Source organism: Falco punctatus (assembly GCF_963210335.1).
Source record: "Falco punctatus genome assembly, chromosome: 9".
Lineage (NCBI taxonomy): Eukaryota > Metazoa > Chordata > Aves > Falconiformes > Falconidae > Falco > Falco punctatus.
In genome coordinates, this window is record NC_137589.1 from 32,907,853 (window position 1) to 32,928,874 (window position 21,022).

The following is a 21,022-nucleotide window of genomic DNA, read 5'->3' on the forward strand; positions in this document are numbered from 1 at the left end:
AAAAAAAAACCAACCAAAAAAACAAAACCCGGACAGCTATTGCCAAAATGAGTTTTGCATTTCATGCAGCTTTTTTAAGCCCGGGGCGGCTTTCTCCCCACGGATGGCGCAAGAGCCTTCTCCTCAGCAGCACAAGCCATCTGGAGAAGCCTTCTGCTGCCTTTCGGGCCCAAGGACCGTGTAAATCTCTCAGAATTTCATTCCAAAACAGGTCCTTTTTTGGTTTGGGGTGGGTTTTTTTCTTCATTGTTCCCACATACACCTCATTTCGTTCCCCACCACCACCAGCTCGGCTGTGCGCCGGGCGTTACGCGGTCCGTCTCCGCAGGCCAGAGCCCGCCCGCCATGGCCCCTCAGGGATAACCGCCCCCCGGAGGATGCCCCGCCGGCGGCGGGCGACGTTGCCCGCCCCGCACTGCAGGTACGGCCGCAGCCGAGGCGCGGAGAGTTGGGCCGGGGACAACAATGGAGGGCGGCCAGGGCGGAGGACGCCGATGGTGCCGCCACCCCTCGGCCAAGTTTGGGGGGAGGGTGAAGGAGGGCGGCCCGCCGGCCCTCCTCACCCTCCCCCGGCCTCAAGCTTGGCCGAGGGGCGGCGGGGAGAGGCGGCGATCGAGCCCCCCGCTCGTTGCCAGATAGTGAGCCGCGGCTGGCGGGCGGGCGCGGGGGGAGGAGCCCAGGTGTCCCTTCCTGCCACATAGTGTGCCGCCCCTTTCCCCGCCCGCTCGCCGCGGTGGTGCTGGGGCTCCCGCCGCCCGGCGGAGAGGGATGGACTGAAGCACAAAGGCGCGGGCCCGCTGAGGTAACGCTCCCGCGGTGCGGCGGAGAGGAGCGGCGGATCTGTCCGTTTCCCGCCTGAACGCGGGCGGCAGCGGCCGCTGCGAGGCTGCGGCCGAACCGTTGCCACCGCTGGGGGCGGGGGGGCGGGCGGCGGCGGGAGGCCTGGCGCGCTCCCCCCGGTTCCCTCGGCCGCCTCGGGGCTGCGGAGTAGCGCGGGGCCGCGGCTGGCAGCGGGCTGGGGCGGCGTAGGGGGGTGGCGGCCGCCGTAGGGCGAAGGGGGAACTTGTGCGTGGGCATACGCCAGCCCGCCGGCCGGGGGAGATGCTGCAGTGCCGTCTTTCTGCCTCGGCGCTGAGCTGCAAAGGACAGGGCTTTAAATAATGCGCGTCTTCTCGGAAACTCTGCTAATCAAATAAAACCTTGGAAGTCATTACTGTAATTATGGATTGCCCTCGGTCCGCCGCAAGGCTCCGGACTCCCTGTGAGTCTCCGAAAACTTCTGAAAAAATTTATATTCTTTAGGCTTTTTTGTGTGTTTCATCGCGCGGGGCTCCACCTTGATCCACCTCGGCAGTGGTGCGGGGAGCCCAGGAATGCGGTTTCCCGCAGGGACACGCATTCCGGTCCCGGCACCGCGCACCCACCGCCGTGCGGGGCATCGCTCGGGGGTCCCGCTGGTCCCGGCACCGCGCACCCACCGCCGCTGCCTCGGGGTGTCCCGCCGGTCCCGCCGCCCCGTGTTTTGTTAGTGCCCCGGGATGATTTTCGTTGTGCGTTTCTGTTAAGCCAGGATGAAATTTACAATCGCAGCCGTGAACTTTAGACTGCAAGAAACGAGGGTTGTGATGGGCCTTTCGGGAGTTTGTGCCTCGGTTTTGGTCTTGCCCCATGATGATTTTCATCTTGTATTAAAAAGCTTATTTAGGAGTTCGGAGTGGGTTTATCAGTTGGTGTTCATCCTGGACTTCAGGGCAAGCAGGCAGGGTCTGCACGGCCGAACGATGTGATTTTCACAGGAAGCCTCGGACTGGCTCTGTAAGGAGGGTAGAGCACACCTCAAAAGCAGCAACTGCTGCAGCTGGTCACGGAGGTGGGTTGCTTCTGTTTCTGTCTTCTCAGCATCGTTATGTTACGGGCAGGTTGAGGCTGAATCTGCTCGTTTTCATCCATGGGTCCTCAACTCATGTCTGGAGGGAAGTGGTGTGGTACCAGGCAGAGGAAAAACGTGTAGGATTGTGCCTCATCTTGTATGGTGCCACTGTGTGGAGGAATTAAGTTTTAAAACAAATAGATAAACTCAATGGCAATGAATATCTGGGAAAAAAATACTTGGCCAAGGGTTATAAAAGTATGAATGTATGAAGTTGCTGAATTACGAATTGTGTGGGAGAAGTTGCTGCTTAAATCAGCTTTGGTACTGGAGGAATGGATCTGATGATTGCGACCTCAGCCTTTAAAAAAGGGCTTTGGCATGCCTGGAGCAGCTTCAAGGCTGTCTCACCTGCCTCCTGGTCCAGTTGCTGGTGACTGGAGTAAAGCACAGGTGCGGCAGACATGCATCTGTGTGTGATCTGCTGGGAAGAGGTGGCGGTGGCTTTGCAGAGAGCAGCATGAGCTGGGGCAGTTCTGCATGTGGCTGCTTTGGCAGCAGATCTGCTGTGAAAGGCTCCCTTTCACCTCCTTGCCAGGGTTTGCTGGCATCTCGCTTACACCATGGAGTTCTCTGGTCTGCACACCCTGCCACATAAGTGGCCTGGCTGGAGATGGCATGTGAAGTCCTCATTCGAGCTTCCTTGGTGGCATCCAGTACTTACAGGGAAAGAAGGTGTGAACCCTGGGAATGCTGTGGGCTCTTCAGCCATTATCAGACAAGCTTCTCAATGCTACTTTGAGTAAAGAGTGCATGTGCTCATTAATGAAACAACATCATAATTGTGTGATTAATAGCGTATACCAGTTTTAGTTTATAGAAATTGTCATGTTAACACTTTCAGTGATACATTATTACTTGCATTTAGTTTTCGCTGGCAGAATGTGAAGTCATAAGCAGGGAGGAAGGGGTTGGCTGTTTAGAGGCTGAGTGTTAAATGATTGAGGTTAGTGCATGATGATGATTAAGCACGTCCTTAATTCTTGACCAATAGATGGAGTGCTGCTACGCTTTAGGATATCTGGGGATTTAATGGTCTCTTGGTTAAATCAGTCATTATCCTTGACTTTTGCCTGAGGATTGAGGCAGCTGACATTTTTATTTAGGGAAGTGGTGATTTTAGGGTGGTGCAATGAGGCTGTCATGTCCACCATGACCATTTAGCCCTCTGTTTGGAGGTGCAGGTGGTGCTTCTCCTGCCAGAGACTTTGCGTTGCTTGTGGAGTAGACTGTGGGTGGACTTGAGCAGTCTGGGTGAATGGGAATGCTTCATTGTCAGTCAGCGAGGTGTACTGCAGCTCTGTGCTGTTGACCATTTGCTGGTTATGCATCAGTTGTTTGACAGGGCTAGATGAACCGAGCTGGGTTCAGTGTAACTGTGCTGGAACTGTCCCTGTTGCATGTGATGTTAGAGGTGACATTGCATACGGGACTGCCTGCTTTTGTTCAGGCTCAACTTGTTACAGGCCAGGTGACTTGGCATAAGACATTATTGCCATGAAAATCAGCAGATATTATTAACCTGTAAGAGATGAAAAATATTTTAAGACAGGCTAATGTTAGTTTGTTTCCTTTTGTAAGTGGAGTGTTTTACAGATCAGAAATTGAAGTGAAAGAAGGCAGAAGGCTGCTACTTTTTCTATTGTTAAAATCATTGCTGCTGGTTAAAACTGCAACAAACATCCTTGCCATGCTTTGGGTGGTGTTGGGATGATAATTTTTTTTTTTTTTTAAAAAAAAAATTAATTTAGGAAAATAACTTGTGTGACTTTGAGCTGGTGCATAAAATTGCCTTTGCTAGCTTTTTTTTTAAACTGTATTAAAATTTTGTTTCTTTAAAAAATGTCCTGTAACTTTAGCAGCCATAGCAACCTTTGGCTATTATTTCCCTTGTAAATCAATTTTTGCAGTGCTGCTGTTTCAGAAACTGGGTTGGTCATTGTTTTGGTATTGACTTGAAAGAATGCAATCTATAGTATTTAATAACATTACTTCCTGTTACATCATGGGCTTTTCTGCAAGTTATGTTTTGAAATGCCGGTTGCAATATGAGAGATGGTAGTAGATGGTGGTGTGGCTTCTGGTAGGGTTCATGGAGGGTAGTTGTCTTTTGTGTAGCATTTTTTGGCAGATGAAGATGAATAAAACTTCCCTTAGGGAACAAGCAGTAACTTACTCATTGTGTGTTAATGTTAGATCTGTTTGCCACAGTCTGCTCTGCTTTCTATATTAACTTTGAGTCACTTGGCATATGGGGAAACACTTTTGTTTCTTTTCCATATTCAAGATAACACAAGTCATTGTGCATCATCACAAATGAGATTTTGAGACATTTCTTCTAAAGATACCCTTGCAAATACATGGCTGTTTTGTGCATAATTTGTGGTCTGGATTATTAGTTAAAACAAACAAACCAATTATAATAAATTTGTTTAGGTAGGAAAGTGTCTTTAGTTATGGCGTGTTCTTAATCTAGGCTATGGGGCATTGTCACTTAAAAATCATCAGTAAACTGGAAAAGGTTTACTACTAAAAGGTTGAGAATTTTCTTCCGATTAATTGAAAAGTTAGTGAAAGAAGGCTTGATAGCTTCAAACATCAGTGTAAGCAGGATAGCTCCTGGTTGGTTTTCCCCTCCCTGGATCTTCAGAGTTTGGTAAATGTGGTGTAGGTATCTATTTAGTTACAACTTTGGGAGCATGTTAAATGTAGTATGTGTCTTATGATAGTAATATCAGTTCTGCTTAATAAGGATGCACTCAGCTATTACAAAGTGCTAATTAAGGAAATATTTTAACAGCCTTCATTCATTGTTGCAGTCTCTTAAACTGTTCTGGTCTTGACTAGGAAGAAACTCTTTCCTTGCCTTGTATTGTTTAATGTATTAAAATCCTAGTGACATCAATGCGGTAGCTAGTTTTCATGCCAGTTAGCAGGTTGAGGTGAAGATCAGTAAATGGCAAACTGGTGTGAGAGCTCTAGCTTGCTTTGTAGCTTTTCGTATTCTGTTTTCTTGACCCGCAGCACCTAGCAGCTGGTAAAACCTTTTTCCCTTGTGCAGTCAGAACCTCCTGAAGTTATTTCTTCAGCTAAAGTATGTGGCAATTCTGAATACCGTAGAGTTGTTGGCAGCTTACTGCTGCTCTTACTGTTGCTGCACTGCCCTGAATGAGTACCTAGCACAGTGTTTGTGTTAACGGTAGCTGGCACTTCAACCAAGAGCTGAACTATCTGCTGTGTTGGTCAAAGTAAGAGGATTCTATTGAATTGCTTTGAAAGTCTGTGCTTGTTGTCTTTATCTATACCTGTAACAATTGGTCTCAAACTTTTTTTTGTTGTTGCATGTATTTAATTATTTCAAGATGTGGTTTCTTTTTTTTTGTTGAAAACAAGCATTCCTATGCGTGTCATCTGTAGCTATTACATTAAATGCAACATAATTTAGAGGCCAGTTGGATCTGCATCTTGTGTTTGCAGATGCACAATAAATGTCAGTTCTGAAAGCAGGATGCTTACTGCTTAACCAAGTGTTCGTGTGCATGTCCTTCTAACGACAGAGTGCAAAATAGAAAGCTTACTTATTGGATAAAGCTTGTTTTACTTTTTCTAATACAGTAAAAACAAGAAAGGGAAAAAAAATTGAAATATTCCCCTCTGCTCCCCACCCCCACCCCCCCCCCCCCCCCACCCGCCACCACCATGGACTGGCTTTTGTTGAAGAAATGCTTATTTTGGCAGCTGTAGAAGTCCTGACAGAATGCTGGGGAAATTATTTGGTACTGAAGTTGTCTGATTCAGATTGCTAAATCAATGAAAATTATCAGCAATCTCTCTGAACCCAGCCAACCTATATTAACATAAGTTGTTTTTTTCACATAATCCAGTATTCCAGAACTTCCTTAGCAACCCATATAACATTTTAGTCTTTATGGATTTATATACAAAAAACCTGTATTTATAAAGAGCATCAGTAAGGCCATAAAGTTGAGTATTTGAAAGCTGGGTAGTGCTTTCCAAAGAAAATATCTTTGATTTAAAAATGAAAATTAAACTATGGCATTGGAAAACATACTTATGAGCCCTTGTGTCAAGAAGAGTAGAAGTGTTTTGTCGCAGATGTTTCTGATCTAGCAGACGCTTAGCAGAGGCAACCTTCAGCCTAACACATTCAAAATTAGGTGAAATTGAAAATAGGATTTTGGGACGGAAACAGCAGACAATGCTAGGCAGTGCATCCAGCTCTGTCTAGAATACAATGACACAGAAGTAGTGACCTCACAAGTACCTTTGTTTTCCTGACTTGGATAGGCAGCTGTTTTTAGGAGTGCTAATGTGTTGCATAACAACTTCTCCAGGCTCCTGGTCACTGCTAAAGCAGGAGTAAAACACAATTTGAACCATCTCTCTTTTAATATACCAATTGTTGTTACACACCAGACAACCTTCTGTATTTGCTGTGTGTCCAAAACCAAACACATTCTCAGAACATACAAACTTTATTTGGAGTTTCATGGTATAGTAGCCTGTGGAAGGTAAGATCAAGTATTCTCTTATGATTGTTTTCAGCTGTATTATCTGGAATTTCTGTGGTGGTGCTGAAACTTAGGGTGCAAGAGGCTGTGTATAAAATTAATACTTGGTACCCCTGTGTTAATGGACTACAGCATTAGCCCTTCTGAGGTAGTATTACTGTCATAATAAATGACTAGTCAAATAGATATTTCTGTTATGGTGATTAAATTGTGATAGTGCCCACAACAAGCCCATCATCTTGTTTCAGTTCTTAATTGCACATGAAGCATTGCACTAAATACCCAGTTAAGGAGTAATTGTAGTTTTCACAGTTAATCTGTACAATTTCTGGCTTTCAATAGCAGCTGTCTTTCTTTAAATGTCTATTTCTCTGAAAGTGTATGCAAAGGCAAAACTTTTCTGGTGACTCAAATTTTTTTCTGACCCAGCTGTCAGGGTTGAAAGCAGAAAGCAAAGACATTCATGGTCTTTAGTTCATTTACTAAATGGAAGCTGTTGCCTCTTAGGGCAAACTTTGTATTTTCAGGCCAAGGGTTGTATGATTTTCTTAGTCCTAAAATTGAGGTTGTGAAAGAATTGTGGGTATGTGTTGATTTTTTTTTTTTTTTTTTTTTTTCTTTTCCTATTCCCATCAATGGGCATAACACTGAATACAAATTAGGTTTCTTACTGGTTCTGATTGTTATGGGTTGACTATCCAGAGCTATTTGTCTTTGACGTGTAGCTGACTTGGCATTCAAGGGACACGTGCATGTTCTATGTTAAATGGCTTAAGGACTGGAGTGAAACAGTTGAGAGCATGTGTTTGCATGATTTGGAACAAAAAACTCCATCCTCCAAGACAAAGTGTCCAAAGTAGATCACTCAGTCAAATTTTCATAAATATTTTTATTGCAAAGATTTAATCCTGAGCAGCTGAGAAATTAAAGCGTGTATCACAAATTCATTTTTCTAATAGCTAGTACAATGTTTTGTAAAGCAAAGTATGCCTGTAACCAGCAAAGCTCTCTTCATATGTTTGGCTTGTTCTTTATCAACCCAATCAAAATCATGGGTCTGGTATTGGGCAAAAAATAAGAAATGCGCAGAACAACTTGCAAATGCATTGAAATTTGTGGGTTTCTAAAATAAATTTTAAAAAATCCCCAAACCAGACCCAGTGGTCTGGCAGTCAGGTACCCCTTCCTTTTTTTACTCTGTTTTGAACTTTGTTTAAATAGTTTTGCAGCATGCAAAGAGATTGAATACATCTGTGTAGTGCTAGCATGAGTGAGTCTGTACTCAAAAACAGGTTAGTTTAAAAAAAATAAATATCTTGGAATGAATCCAGGTAGCGTCTTAGTTAAAACATATCAAATAACATAAAGCATGTGAACTCAAGACAACTCAGTTTAACTATATAAAGTGTTTAAGCTGTAAAACATCAGGAGTTTTTTTTTATAGGTGCCTGCATAATTTGCCCTTAGGTGGCAGAGGGGCAGTGTGGGTTCCCTTTTTACATCAGAGGTTTTCCTGTGAGCCAAGCACTTGGGGAGAAAACTGAAATACTACTTCCTCTTTTAATGGTTGTTGTGTACATGTTATGCTCTTCTTTGTGTGCATTTGCTCAAGCTTAGATGCATTTAAACAGTAGTGTCCCTAATTTTACATGCCCTGAGACAGCTCCTTGTTAAGGGCTGGATTTCAGACTGCTTCAAGCTCTGCAACATTCAAAATGGAAACTTTTGCTGTCTGGTCAGCAGAAAATGTTCTTTTTCTTGCCATTCCTAATGCCAGTGGTTTATAGCATATCAGTGCTTCTAATCAAATCAAATGACTTTTAATTATTGCCAGGTGGGATCCTGTATCCTTTAAAATATCTTGTCTGAAAGTCTCCAGTTGCCTGGATCAAGATACCATCTCTTCCACAATAAACCCAAAGAGACCAATGGAGATGGGGATGTCTTCTACACCCAAGAAGCATCCTCCAGCAAGGGCAGTCAACATCTCAGTCTTACTCCTTGTGAAATATTTGCTTAGATGTGAAGATTGCCAAAGTTCTCCTCAGTTGGCAAATACACATGACATAACTCAGAGAAAAAGGGAGCTCTGAGATGCAGGAGGTAGGAGCGCTCTGCTCTGTAGGCAAGGCAAGCAGGAGCCCAGGCTCACCCAGTGGTTCCAGTGCCAGCAGCTTCAGCTGCCTGGCCTTTTCCTATAGCTGGAAGAGTAGACTGCTAGTCCCTGTGTATCTGCAGAGTAATGTTCATATGGGCAACTATTTCAAGAACCTGAGTTGCTATATGGCTCTTGTCTCTAAGCTTGGGTCTGTGAACTGTTTCACAGGAGCCCATAAGATGGACAAAGTATAGTAGTCTTACTGTCCCAATACTTGTGTTAGGAGATCCTGTCTTTCCACTGGAAAAATTATGTTTCCTTGGTGAAAAGGGTTGAAAACTTCTCCTTGGGGAGGGGGAATAGTAAATTTTCCAAATTCGATGTATTTCTTCCTTTCCTATTAATATTGGCTAGTATGTTGCATAAGACTCTATGTGCAGCGTTGACTAAAAAGAATTAGTTAATAGTGGGAGTGAGAATAACAATGTCACATTTATAACCTGGGATAGCCTTTAACAAGGAAAAATAGCTTGAGGTATACCGTGTAACGCTGGTGTCTGGCTACTATCAAACATGCTGCAAATGTATAGTAACAGGTATTGTGTGCAGTAAATTTATCTTTGTAGTAGAAACTTGATGTTGTTGCTATTCCCAGGGGGTAAATTAAATTACATTATTACTGAGGCTGAGCTAACAGAGCTTTGCTTATAGTATACATACAGACAAGACGGTTCTTCACAGAGAGGTGACCTTTGCTGTATTTTGGTTTCAGATTTCACAGGGACCTATTTCAAAGTTTTTAGCTTCAGTCCACACCCTGCTGGTAGTTAGCTATAAAAATCTCTTTGAAGAAAGTTAAAGAAGTCTGTCCTTTATTACTTTATTAAAGTTAGATAAAGGTCATTTGTTTACGCCTTCTGTAATATACACTGCTGCCACCGTTACTTGTCAATAACTGCTAGTTCAAAGATGAAATTAAAGCTACAGAATTACTGGTTACAATGTGCAAATGCACAGTGTAAGTAATTATTTTTTATTACTTTTCTGTTTATTAGTTAACTTGAAGAATGTGTACTAGCATATATTTGTGCTGGGGAAGCTATTATGGCTCATATGGCTTAGGGTAGTATACTCCCTCCAAGGTTATTCCACTCTCCCTAAACTGTTTTTGGGTTACTCTCTCCAGAACCAATTAAAAGAAACAAATTAAAGCCCTGTAATCCTATTTAAGAACCCAGTCAAGTAAGAAGTCTGCATGTCACTGTTCCAATAAATATAATAATCTCTTTAGTCACTCTTCTCTAGGACTCTGATTTCCATCTGATTGAAATATTTGGGTTGTATGTTGCAACCAAGCTAAAGGGGATATCCTGCTCTTTCCTCCTGGCCATGTGGCCCTGCCTCATACTCTCTTGTCTAAGCTCTGCTGGTTGCTGATCTTATGCAAGTCACTGTGAATTGCAGCAGAATACCTCCTCTCCCCACCCTTTCTGCATTAACTCTCTTAAATAATTTGGCTTAGCTCAAGACAGGTTTGGCTGAGCACTAGGGAGGGTGTGAGGTGTTGAAGGCACTGGTGAGAACCTGTGGGGAAAGAGGGGGATAGGGAGATGGGGGACTGTCAGTGTCAAGCTTCAGGTTGTCTCCTGTCCCTTAATCCTTCAGTGGTGACAGCTCTGCAGCATCCCACCTGCAGTACCAGGAGTTCAGAAACGTAAGCGGAAGGTGTTTGTTACTTGAGCCTTCTGCAAGGGGACTTGTTTGTAGGAAAGTAAGAATGAGAAAGCTGTTTCGCTAGGGTTTGAGATACAATGTGGCAGCCACTGGGTTACAAGGTTCCCCCTACTGTCCCAGTATCCTCAAAATCTGAGGGGGAACAGTTGTTTAAAGCAAGACTCTTTGGGATAAACACAATGTTTTGGAGAAACTGTGTAAACTTTGAAACTATTTTTATTAAAAGTCTCAGCATGCTGGGCTGAGCTGCTCTTTGGCTCCCACGTCACACACCCATATCCCAGCTCCATGGGGCTGCCAGTGGGTGACAGTCCTGGGTGGTATGAAGGTGTTGGGTGCTTGGGGTTGCTTTCTCTAACAGCCTTCCCTTGTCTCCAGAGCCTGCAGTATACCTGCACATATATAACACATATATACAAAATGCACATATATAAATTTTGTATTCTAAAATAAAAAGATTTTCACTACTGAACAATGTGTATGTACCACTCCTTTTCTTATTTTTTGGTTTGATTTCATAGTTATGCATAAGAAATGGCAGCTAAATATTGCCATAAGAGAACTTCATTGTGTTAGATAGACCACAGTGTCTGTATGTTCATGAATGTATAGAACAAATTATTTCTTTGGTGAGAGGAAAGGATGTGGTTGCACTTGGTTCTAGTAATGAACTTATACATATGTTTACAAGACAACTTTATATATAAATAAGTAAGGATTACATTAAGGAAAACCATATACAAATGAGTTGTCTAGTACAGCTCAGCCTGCCTCCCAGAATGTTGTTTAACTGTAACTTGCAGTCTCTTACATGTCTTCGAAAATGGTATTGCCTGTCTTCTCTGTCTATCCATGTTTTTCATCAGTTAAATGACGTGTGTTGCTATCCACAGATTTTGCAGAAGAATTGTTTTAGAAGTGTAATGCTGAGTTTCCAACAGCAGAAAGCTGTTTGCTGTTTAGGTTGACTGAAATTGTTCCAGTTAGTGTCTGTGCAGGTGGTGAATGATACAAATTCACAGTGTGTATAGCTGTTCTGCAGATAGCACTTCATGGTCTTCAGTGCTGGGTCCTCCTAGCTTTTTCCTGGACCTCTTTCTTTTCCTTTTTTCCTAGCTGTGATGAAGCATCCTCTTCAAAAGTTCATATTTTCATTGTTTGATGTGATATGCAGGCTTCAGCGTAGATGCTTAAGGAGTCTTATCAAAGTAATACTGGCTGAGTCAGAGTAAAGATGCTTTAGTTAAATAGACTATGGCTGTGTTTAAAAATAACAGCTCTGGCTGTGTCAGCGTGTTGGACGACCTGATACTGACTTCAACAGAAAGAGCTTTCGAAAATTACTTTGAGAGTTGCACATATTGCCCCCAGCGTGAACTTGTTTTCTGTTGGTAGCATTTCGGTGTTAGATGAACCAAACCAAAGCCCCTCAATTTTAAATGTCATTAGCCACAATGGCTTCAGAGAGAGCTTGTTTATTGGGCACCTTTTAAATGCACCGACAGGACTAGCAGCACTTCTGCTCTTGTTCACATCGTCAAGACAGTGGTGCCTTGGGTTGCGTGAAAACACCATCCCCACATAAGCTCGGTAGTTTTGGGTTCTCAGCCATTTGATTTCTGTAGGAAAAAAGTTGTATGTATACTCTATCAGCCCCGGGTCTTTCTGTGTGTGACTGCCATGCTTGCACATGTGTAGGCTGTTGCTTTCTCCTAATAGTAAAGCATGTAGAGGAGCTTGTTAGTAATTGCAATGCAATTGTCTTGTCTTACCCAGCCCTGGTTTGGCTCTGACTTCTGCTGTCTTTTTGAAGACTCATTTTGAGCACTGGTATTCTTAAAAAGTTTTGGTTAATGAGATGTAGGCCATATGGAAAAAAAAAAAAAAGTAAAACTTTTTGAAAATACTATCTGTATCTGATGTTTACTCCATTTCTTAAGGTTCTTGTTCTGTGTGGGTTTTCTGTTGCTTTTTGTTCCTTGGCAAGGAACACAGTATTACATTCTTGTGCCAAGAGGAAGAGTATTAAGCTTACTCATAAAAAGATTTATTATCAAATGTAGTTTTTAATTTTGTCCATTGGATATTTTTTTTTAAACTCTAACCATACCCAGATTACTGGCTTCATTCATATGGCTATTGTATAAAGTTTGGATGCTGTCTTTGTTAAATTATGGCTCCTGAGGGTTTTCTGTTACAGAGGTTTCTTCAGTCAGGGGAAATGAGGGTATAATAAAGAGGATCCAAGGACCGGACATAATGGTTCTATATAAGTGAAACAAACAATGCCAGATTTGGCTGATGTTGGGTTTTCCATCAAACTTTTTACTGGCATTTGTTCATTTGCTTTGAGCAGAGTTTAAAACTGAGGCAGCTTGAGTGCCTGAAGTAAGAAAAGACCAATAGCAGACAACTTGGGCAGTACTTTTAATCTCTGTATCCTATCTTCGTGCATTTATCCTGAATTCTGGCTCACTCAGGAAGTCTCCTTGACACAAATGCCATTACAGCAGTAAATTCAACAGGAGACATCCAGAGTCACTGAAAGGACTGTAACTGAAGCCAGTATAATAGACCTGGCTGTGCCTGAGGTTCCTAAAGCCTTGTTCCAAGTGTTCAGCTCGTGCTTAGTGAGAAGCAGTGCAGCTTTCTGGCACGGTGAGTACCTGACCTTCGTTGCTGTTGCCTCTGACTTGCTGCAACTGTCTGCTAGCTGATAATGGTATCTTTCGTCTTCTGCCACATCTATAAAATATTAGTGATTATAATATGCTAAAATAGGGATAGAATCATTAAAACATGCTTCAGGATGCAAACAAATTTGCTGAGAGCTTCTATAAATAAATGATTGTGCCTCTCAGCCAGAAATACAGTGTGAAGTATGAACATAGAGTGTGCTCGTGGTTTTCTCTTTCTGATGTTGAGTGCTGCCAGAAGAGGAATGATGCTGAATCTGTTTCTCGCTGCCTCTGTTATGCCAGAATATTGGTCTCTCAGGGTAGAGAGTGTGCAGTACTGCAGTTTTCTGCAGATACTTCTCAAGGACAGAGGAGGAAAAAAGATGGTATTAGCTTTGACATTTACAAACTAATAGATACCACAGTAAAGCTGCTGAAGTAAAAACTGTAGCCATCATTTTAATGGCCTTCTAATTCCTTTAGAATGTTTTGGGGGTATTTTTCACCTCTTGTTGTTCTCAATAACTTCTGTGTCAGTGCGCATTGGTGAAACTGGGTGCAACAACTGAATCGTATCCAATACACAAAATGCTTTCCTCTCCCCATCTATTTCTGCACATGCTCTTCAACATACCTTATCCACTTCTTTATCCATAGAAAACTGGGAGAAACTTTCCTAATGCTCTTTCTCTTATTCAGGTTCAGCTGCATGTCTTTAACTCCTTTCCTATTCTTATGCCCTTCCTACCCATGTTAGAAGCCCCTCTCTGGTAAAAATGAAAGCCCTTACAGTTACTAATAATCTGGCAATTCAGAAGATGAAAACTGGTTGCCTCATGGAGCAAAAAGTTTAAGATTAGCACTTGCAGTGTATTGGCACTGTTCATTACAGTCAAATTAACATGGCATTTTTAGTCTCTCTTTTTTTTTTTTACTATAATATGCATGTGGATTCTGCTTGATGAGAAAAGAAAGCTGACAGAACGGGTAAAACTACATATTGCCCCAAGGATAAACTTTTGGAAATATTTCTGTGGATTACAGCAATGGGTATTACATAAGAAAGAAAAAAGTTTGCCCTGAAGTACCTAAATTATTAAGGCATTTGTAAAAGTAGGATTTGTCTGTCCAGAAACTTATTGCAATGTCCATTTCTGACCAGAGGCGAGGTGAGTATGGATGAGTTGTAAAATCATAGTCATCTACAGGAGCCTGTGGATTTTGAGGGTTGCAAGGTTTGTAACTCGGTGTGAAAAACATGAAAGATTACAGTTGACATCTTCAAATTATTTATTTATCTTGCAGCTGTGTGAAATTAAGTTTCTTGAGAGGTCTGAGTGACTGTATTTAATGTAAGAGGATCTGATCTTCTAGTTGTTTGCTCTTTGTGGTAAACTGAATTGGCATAGACTTGACCAAAATTGTGCGACTGTGCCACTTCTAGAGTGCTCTCTTTAGTGTATTTTAGTATAGATCAGGTGGGTTATAAAAGCAGAAAAGTAGAACTAACTTGGTTGTGAGATACAGTGATTTCCTTGTAGCATCTCCTGGGGTGGCGGTGGGGGGATTTGTTATGGACTCGGTTCCACAGCTACTGAGACTTTCTTTTGAGCCACAACATCTTTCTTTGGCTTGGTCCATAAGGAAGTGGAAAGGCAGGAGGTATTCACACCGCTCAGCTCAGCCAGCTGAGGCTTTCCCTTTAATCACATTCCTGCTTTGAATTGCTTTTTGGAGAAATCTCTGTGGATGCCGGAAGCCTTAAAACAAGGCAAACTCAGCTCAGGCTTGATTGGCTAATTAAGGTGCCCCAGTCGAGTAGGGAATAGTACACTTAGGTTATTATGCCTGCATACAAATTCTTAGTGTGGTGGGGCCTGGATCTGTGGGTCCTCTCAACTCCATGCCAATAACATCCAGATAAAAATTCTGTGGTTCTCAGCTCATTATTTGATTGCTGTCATATTGAAATATCACATCTGCCTATCGGCTTAACTTCAGAAAGGACTCGGGCTGCAAGATGATGATGATGATGATGATTATTATTACCTTTTAATACAAGCTGTGTAAATGCTGCAGTATGTTATCTTTCTCCTTGAAATGTATTCTGTCCCATACTGATGTGACAGCTGCTGATGTTCACCCTTTCTGGGGACAGTGAAACCCTTTATGTGAAATAGTTGGCACCTACCAAATGAATGAAGGTTTTGCCATAGATTTATTAATGTGTCTGGAAACCACCTGTATGTTTTGGGTTCTCAAGCAGTTCAATTTGTCTTCCTTATTAAGAAAACAAACAAATGCACACACAACCTTGTTTGTTTCTCCTATCTCCCATACATAGGTAGGCTTCAGAATGAGTCAAATAAAAGAAACCCCTATTTGAGAATATTTTGATATTTGAAGAAAAAGCTTTGCTAGCAAGGCTTTTGTTACAAATAGTAGGTAAGTGCACCTACCCAGCAGGCCTATTCTTTTTAATTGAGGCTATAGCAATTGAATTTTGGAAGTAATTTTTAGGTACTGTGTAGCTAGACTGTATGTGGGCAGAGCTGCCCACCTGCATCACCCACCCTGACTGAAACACCTGGAAACACTTGGGTGAGAGCATAGCTGAGCCTCAACACTCGGACGCTCCAGCAGCCTCTCTTGCTGAAATAACCTTTCCCTCAGGGAGCAGAAACAAGTGCTTTGCTTGCCAAGGCACAGATTGCCTTGTTTGTCCATCCTCACCAAAGTTTCCTTTCTGAGCAAGCAGTTAGGTCTAACTGCACCTCAAATCAATCTGATTCCACCACTAAAGACAGTGTTTATACAAATATATTTGTATATATATATTTAATCCTGTTGAAAATTATGCTTAATTCAGATGTGACAGGTGTTTAAAGTTCCTGTTAAAGGTTGCTTGGAACATTTTAAACAGTGAAAAAATCTAATAGTCTGATCTTCCTGACCTCAGAAGCAAATACAGTTATGTGTCTGATTAGAAATTGGCTAGTTGTGAGAGGATTTTAAAATTGAAACTCTCTTCACATCACCTGACACTATTTATTAGGTGAAATAGGACTTTTCCCTGTTTTGATTTTTATTCTTCAACTTTTCCATCATTTTGTATGACCTTTTTAACACCTTGCTTGGAAAAGATAATCTAGATTAATCAAATACCTGAGCTTTACCAATAAATGTAGGTGCTCATAAGTGGTGATGTACTCTTTCAGAGTTATTTAGTTTTATTTTTCAAAGGTTTCATCAAAAGAGAATTTGGGGAAGGGGATTGTTTTCTTTCAACTGTTGATTTTAAGTGATGTCACGGTTAGTTACCTAACCTAGTTTCAAGATTTTAGTTCCTTTGATAAAAACATTAACAAGGCAATAACCTCAGTAACCATGAACCATTTTGGGGTTTAGTTTTATTTCATATGAGCATGAATGGAGAGTGATAGTAAAATGATTGCATATATAGAGATAATTTTTCTTAAACATTGGATTCTCTATTCATATAACTATGAACTTGTCTAATCTTCAGTTTCCCGAGTCCTGTGAGCAGAGTTGTAGTAACTGGTTTTGTTCTTTCAAAATCAAATTCCAAGGTCAGGTACAGGCCCAGGTAAGCATTGTTTGTAGTAAAGAAGCTCAGTCTAGAGTTAGTTCTAACCTGCAATGTTGCCTTTTCACAGCTGGTATAGCAATGAGCCACTACAAAGCAGTGTTTCCTCAGTAACATACACGTTCAGCTTTTCTTTGATAAGGGTATGCTTGAATTACTTTCATGGTGGATGTGTGAAAGGGGAGGGCTGTAAACTTTTTTAGTTCTAGGAAACATTTTTTGTGAGTTAAGAGGCTTAGAGAAAATATAGAAGACGAGTGAAATGATTAGACATAGAGAATTTTTCCCTAAACATTGGGTTCAAGATGTAGGCCACATCTGTAATCATGTTTTTAGAAATGAGTCCGTATTAAATCGATTCTCTGCCAACAGCATCTGGTTACACTTTATGTATGTGTTTCCTTTCATAAAGAAAGCAAATCATATGACATAACCCCAGTCAGATAAAAATTATTGTGTATAATACTTTGTTTATTTATATAGCACCACAAGATGAAATACGACTTCATCTGAAAAACCTTCCAACAGATTACAAAGGTGAGCAGATGACATCTGTGTTTCCAGATGGCCAGTCCACGTTACTGTGTAGTGTGTTTAATAAGCCCTGCTTAAAGGGATATAAAATGAATAGCTGAATTGCTAATTGAATGGTGGCTAATAATTCCAGGCGGCCTTCATTGGTAGTGTCCCACATCTTGTAATGGCCCTGCGACGCTGGTAGTACTGAAGCGTTGCATGGGGTCAGAAAGAACAGTACTGCACAGCGACAAACCTTCACGGACATGGTGCTTTTTAAGACTGGTAGCAAACCCCTGGTACTATAGGTCATAGCTCACTGCTATGAGTAAAATTTGAGAGTAATTATTTGCTTTTAATAAAATAAGCTGCACACCAGTTGTTCACGTGAATTGTTCAGACCAATTTCAGCAGGTTGATCGTAGTTATGCTCTTGCAAGTGACTTCTTTTGCTTACAAAACAAGCTGTCTGTGGGGCTTGTGAAGAAGTCCAGCCTGGATTCATCTTTTGGGTTCAACTTGGGAAACAGCTGAAAGATAAGAATTGGAAATACCTTGTGAACATCAGAGGCATGATTTCCTGTAATAAAGAGAGTATCAGGCTGTGATTCCCTCGGAGCAGGGGGAGCTACACAGTGGGGTTTCAGCTGTTGTAATCCTGAACAACAGATCTCTTCAGCATGTGCCTGCCCTGTTTAAAGGTGTCAGCCGTGTCTTTCCCACATGAAAGTTGGGCCACCTGCAGCTGTGGAAAAAACCCTCTAGATGAAACAGTACAGTTGAAACTGTACTCCTCCATTCTGAGATATTTGAAAGGATTGGTTTCCATGTAGGCCAGCAGACAGTTATTTCAGAAATTGCTTCTTGTGTCAAAATCTTGATGGGCAATTTTATGCCCTGCAAGGCCTTGTGCGTTAGTGACGGACATACTGGGGAGGGAGGCAAATGTCATTTACGTCTAGGGTTTATTTCTTTCCTTAACAGGCTCTGATCAAATGTTCACAAGGAAAGGACTTTTTGACAATTTGTACTTAAATTTAAATATCCTTGTGTGGTTAAATGGTCTCTTCTGAGATACAGGGTGTCTTTCATCTTTAATTTTTTTTAATTTATTATTAATACATTGAAGTTGCTTAGAATAGGCAGTATTCAACAAGTAATACTTTCTTTGACTTGTCAAATGTTAACTCATTAGCTTATCTGTTAGCAGCATAACTTTTTTTTTTTATTTAGTCCTGAGAATGGCAGTGATTTATAATAGATCTTTGTTGCAATACCAGAGCAAAACAGGAATTTAAATACTGTGGCTGTTTCACCTTTTAAAATTAGGCATCCTAATTAATAAAGCTAAACATGACTTAAGTGATTAATGTAATTAACAGAATACCTATTACCTTTTTAGTTGCTAGGCTAAAAGGTTTTTAGCTCAGTACAAGTTTTCGCTGTGCATGATGACCCTTTAAAGGCTTTTGGGACTCTATCCAGCTGGCAGCTTGGCATTGCTGAACAGATGTGGCTGGTCTCTGGAGGGGTGATCTGTACTGCTAGCTTTATTAATTCCTGACATTCATATTGATCTGTGGGTCCAAACAAAAGTAAAGAGTCTCATGTGGAAGTGGCATAATGTGCAAGTTCCTGTCGGTGTCTTCCTGATCTGTTCAGGATATATTTTGGTAGGTCTAATATTACTCTTAGCAGCTCTTACTTGTTGTTCGTACATACACATGTTTTACTGTTTCTTGGCTTCATGTTCTGTTCTTGGTGATTCATAGAACATCAAAATGCACAGAAACCATGTTCTCAGCACTTTGGAAGACCTCACTAGATAATTCTGAACGCTGGTTGTTCACGGGAAGCAAGTGGATGTGCTGGAGAAGCATTCAGGTTTCCTGAAAGTGCTCATGATTACTGAGGAACTGTTTTGCAGCTCTCTTCTCAGAAGAGAGTTCTTCACTTCTTTCAAATATTATTGAATAATTAAAACTTTGAGGTTGGGAGGAAGTACATTTTCCTGTACTAAGGACAGACACTGTTGAAAAAAGCAATTGAAAATCTGTGCTGATGGACTGGAATTTAATTTCTCCTGGAATCTAATTTATATCTGCAAAAAGCAAGCCATAGTAAACTGGGATTAGTATGACAATAAATTTAAAGCAGAAGTGATGGATTTTTTTTTTATTTTATTTTTTATTCTAAGGAACATTATAGTCAGATGTTCTGTGTATGGGAAGCTCTTGTGGACCACCCATTAATGTATTATTATCAAAGTACTAAGCTGAAGATGGTTGGGTTTTTTTAAATGCTTATCAAATTTAAGAGGAAATTTGAAATGGTTCAGGAGTTTATGAATAAGAACAGTATGACCAGAAGTTGGCATGTCGGAGACACTGATCACAGGCAGTTGCAGACAGTGCTCTGAAGGTTATCAGTGTAGGATGCCAGTGGGCTATTAATTTCCCTCTTCAAACACTCTGGCACAAAACCCCATTCTAATTACTGCAACAAAGGTGCTGCACTAATGCATATTGCTGACCTCATCCCAAGAAATGTACAGCACTAGTCAATTTCTGAAACAATTTGGGGAAAATATTTATTTAAGTACTTACCCACAAAAACATCCCAAACATCTGTTTTCAGTATGTTAAAGTCTTTTAAAAACAAAAATAAATAAAAATCCTGAACAGTAATTATAATAGCTGATGGTTCATACCTTTCCAATCCTTGATCTCTGAGTCTGTGTTTTGATAATTTCTTCAAGGAAAGCATTTGCCTGATCAGAAGGTGGATTCAGATTGAGACCACCCAATAGTCAGTGAATAGCAGCGATGGCAATATGTATGTTTTCATTTAGCATAAACATTTTGAACTTAATGACTTCCTCTTTCTAAGGATGAGAATAATCTTGCTTGAAAAAGGAGGAGGGGGGATGGTAAAACAGGAAAAGAGAAATATAACTGCACTTTGCTAGTAAGCCTGTAGGTTGATGCAATCTCAGGAGAAACTTCATGAGATGTTATGTATTACAACTTGCAATTTTAAGGTGTTTATCAAGCAGTTAGAGTTGTTTTGATACAAAGACGTGTATTTTGCTGAACAGAAATAGAGCAAGCAACAAAAGCTTGTTGAATGTAACAGCAAATGAGGAAGGAGCGGATAGCTGTGTATATAGTGAGAGGTGAATATGAATGGTGTGTTAAGTGATGTCTTGATTTCCAAACCCAATCTGAATAGGCAAATGTTACTATAAAAAAGTAAATAAAAGAAGCTTAGGTAAAACCTCGAGATTAGACTTGAATCATTAAAACATTCAACAGTTGTACTCAAATTGAAGATACAAATTCTATCCTAGCTTTGCTCTCTTTCTAACTGCATTTGATGCACAAGTTCTTAATGTGGAAGTGTTGTAGAAACAGCATATAAAAGTGACTACTTTTTCTTGAGTTTAGCAGTTTTAGCAGTGGAAGCAAATGAGTTGCAAAGATAGTAGGGGCTTGTGCAAATTTATTGAAGTGCACATGCTCAGGAAATCTTATGCTTCTGCAGTACTATTTTATTTTAAACTGGGACTTAATTCTGCTGATCTTTGACATATATCTTATGCAGTCTTGAATCGCCACTTTTTGTAGCACTCTGTTTGATCAGTATATGTTTCTTCTCATTTTTTAAAGAAAATTTTTTGAAGGCATTGAAGTTTCTACAATAAATGTCCTTAGCCAAAGCTGAGGATGTTTGAAAGGCAACTACTGAGAGGTGAGGAGGAAGATGGCATGGTTTGATTTAGCTTTGCAAGACCTGGGAAGGGGGAATTGAGACCAAATGACATCTCCTCCTTCCATTCTTGAGGGAGGAACATATAAAACTAAATAGCATCCTTTTTGCATAGCAATAATACACACTAGTACTATTCTAACTGTGCACTTGAGTATC

General features: G+C 41.1%; 1 long non-coding RNA gene across 2 annotated transcripts in view; it reads left to right on the plus strand.

Moving 5' to 3' along the window:
• The first annotated feature begins 429 nt into the window (after window positions 1-429).
• Window positions 430-21,022, plus strand: part of LOC308070082 — a 66,715-nt gene continuing 46,122 nt past the window's right edge. For both annotated transcript variants that reach the window (XR_013930614.1, XR_013930615.1), the window contains exon 1: window positions 430-802. This is a non-coding gene — a long non-coding RNA (uncharacterized lncRNA). The remainder of the gene's footprint in view (window positions 803-21,022) is intronic.